This window comes from Cimex lectularius, unplaced genomic scaffold, assembly GCF_000648675.2.
Source record: "Cimex lectularius strain Harlan isolate CLEC.00 unplaced genomic scaffold, Clec_2.1 scaffold401, whole genome shotgun sequence".
NCBI classification, from domain to species: domain Eukaryota; kingdom Metazoa; phylum Arthropoda; class Insecta; order Hemiptera; family Cimicidae; genus Cimex; species Cimex lectularius.
The window spans coordinates 228,346-231,397 of NW_019394165.1; the positions used below are offsets into that span (position 1 = coordinate 228,346).

The 3,052-nt window shown below is 32.9% G+C and overlaps 1 non-coding gene across 1 annotated transcript; it reads right to left on the reverse strand.

Annotated features, from left to right (window-relative positions):
* Positions 1-2,746: 2,746 nt before the first annotated feature.
* On the reverse strand, positions 2,747-2,819 carry Trnah-aug. The gene has a single exon. It is a non-coding gene; the product is annotated as a tRNA-His (tRNA).
* Between the last annotated feature and the right edge of the window lie 233 nt (positions 2,820-3,052).

A 3,052-nucleotide genomic window follows, 5' to 3' on the forward strand; every position in this document is an offset into this window, starting at 1 on the left:
TCCTGGGATTTACAAATATTGTTTAAATTTAAGAAAAACATGTAGGATGTGGATAAAAGTGAATTTATACAATGCAAAACAATATTTTTAGAAATTCTTATAATTATGTATTATAAATTTATAAATAAATAGTTTGTCAAAATATACAATCGAAATGTTACCTTGATCGGGTGTCTTATAGGAATTAAATATTGTTACGTTAAGCTTAAAAAAAGTGTTTATTAACTTTCAATTAATTGTTTTTAGTTGAGATAAAAAAGTCAGTGTCAAGAGCGGGATTCGAACCCACGATCTTCGGCTTGATACGCCGTTGCTCTACCGCTTGAGCTATCGTGACCTCGATCCACTCGGACACTTCCCATCTCAACCCCACTTTTTTAAATTTTCCCTCTTTTTTGCCATTTTTCCACCACTTGAACTGCGGCGTATCAAGCCGAAGGTCGTGGGTTCGAATCCTGCTTGTCACACTGACTTTTTATTTGTCAGGGGTTTTCAATGGACTTTGTTTATCGCAACTAAAAACCTTAATCAATTGAAATATATTAATTGGTCAAGCGGACCACGAAAACTAGTGAAGTGTTTACTACCTTAATCTTCGTTATTAACTAGAGCTTTTCGTTAAACTCAAGGCTTTTTACCAGATTCCAAATCTGTGTTAAGAGCTTCTGCATCTTCTGAACCCTAATTTTAAAAAAATGGTTGAAAAGATAAAAGGTGGAGTGAGTATATTGTTCAATCTTTTTAAAAAAATATATTAACTTTTTCTCTCGTAGGAGTAGATATCCCAGGCTGTATAACACCAATACACGTGTCACTGTTTCTTCTTCCTGGCAATATCTTTGTTTTTATACACATCCCAGAAGTCCAGCTTTAGTCTAGACCTAACACGTCCAAGATTAGTTTCTGCAATGGTCCTTTCATGGACGTTTTTGGCATCTGCTCTGGGATTCCGTAGAACATACATATTTTTAACCCTTTGTGTGATGGATCCTCGTTTTTGATATGATATGCCGGAAAATGATTAAGGACCGATTTATTAAGTAAGACAGTTAATTGGTTAGTGCCACAACAAACTTTTTTCATTTTCAAATGCACACAAAGTAAAATAAGTGTGTGGTGATTAGTGACCGTTAATCGATATTTATTTAGAAATCGTGAGATGCGGTCTGGTGTGATGTAGGTTTCAGAAAAACGTTTTCTTTATCGTGCCAACGTTTCGATCTTTATTGAGATCATCTTCAGGGCCTGGAATTTACAAACATTGTTTACATATTACAATTACATTTTGGATGTGGAAAAGTTAATTTATACAATGCAAAATATATTTTATATATTCAATCAAAGTATTTCTACTCACACTTCTATATTCTTTGATTGAATATATAAAATATATTTTGCATTGTATAAATTCACTTTTCCACATCCAAAATGTAATTGTAATATGTAAACAATGTTTGTAAATCCCTGGCCCTGAAGATGATCTCAATAAAGATCGAAACGTTGGCACGATAAAGAAAATGTTTTTCTGAAACCTACATCACACCAGACCGCATCTTACGATTTCTAAATAAATAGTAAAATAAATTGAATAGTTGTTGGATTACAAATGAGCATAACTATTGGTCATTTTTGGTAATTTTATGTGGAAGAAAAGGTATCTAATTCTAAATACTATATGTATTTATTATTTAATATACGCAACGTATACAATTCAACAATATAAACTTATAATTAATAGAAAACTTTCTTTATGGTTTAAAACCGTCTGAGGGAGAGAAAAATTAACTAACTATAAAATTGTAAAAATAGAAAATCTTATAGCAACAAAATAAATCGTTAAATAGTACCATTAATATTTTTGTGCATTGCTTTAACGAAAAGTAAAGTAAAAGAAGTTAATAGGCTTTACGTTCCTTCTACAATTGTACAATGATGCAATTTAGTACGTTTTGTGATAACAATTTTGTTTTAAGCATTTTCAAGTTTTATCAACGGAAAAAGGCGAGATAGCCTTCAAGGATTCCCCTGGCAATACGTTTTAACAGCCGGTTCCGAATAATCCTCATTTTCATAACGCGACTATTAAAAAGCGAACAAAGTACGACTTCAGTCAAAAAAGGATATACTTCACGGTGAATCGCTTTGGCAATTAAACCCCTTTTAAACCAAGGTCGGCAATTTTGTTTTGATAATGGTGGGTGATTATGTAAATTCCTACCCAAATCTCTGACTAGCTATAAAAGATATTTATCTACAAAATCGTTATGCGATGATGACACGCAGCATATTAAAGTTAAAAATATTAAAGAATTTTTTTTAAACAAAAAAATTGTCCATGCCTCCGGACAATAACTGAATATTTCGATCCAATCTGACATGATAATTATGATGTATAAATTGACAAATTAAAGCGCAGCTGTTCGGAAAGACGACTAATTAGATGATTAGGTAAAAATACCCTAATTATTACCGTTATAATTTGTGCACAAATTAAATTTGCCACATTATACAAAGAATGTTTTTTAATAATATAAGCAAGGATAATATTTAAAGAAATAAAATTTTATGATTTGTCTGTATTTTCGTATACAAATATTAATTATTCAGAAATCGTGAAATGCTGTCTGGTGTTTCACTAATCACCACACAAATATTAATAGTTATTCAATTCACTAATTTCGTGGTCCGCTTGACCAATTAATTTCATTCAATTAATTAAGGCTTTTAGTTGAGATAAAAAAGTCAATGGCACGAGCGGGATTCGAACCCACGATCTTCGGCTTCATACGCCGCTGCTCTACCACTTGAGCTATCGTGACCTCGATCCACTCGGACAAGGGAAGTTGGTGTCCGAAGCCGAAGATCGTGGGTTCGAATCCCGCTCGTGCCATTGACTTTTTTATCTCAACTAAAAACGTAACGATGAACTAGATTATCGACCTGCTAGATACAAGACGTCTTTTCAGAGGATCTTCGGAAGAGGTCAAACAGAGAAAACTTCCTTACGGTTTTCGCCGAGCTTTCGACAGTTTTATACTGTCATCTTCAGGGC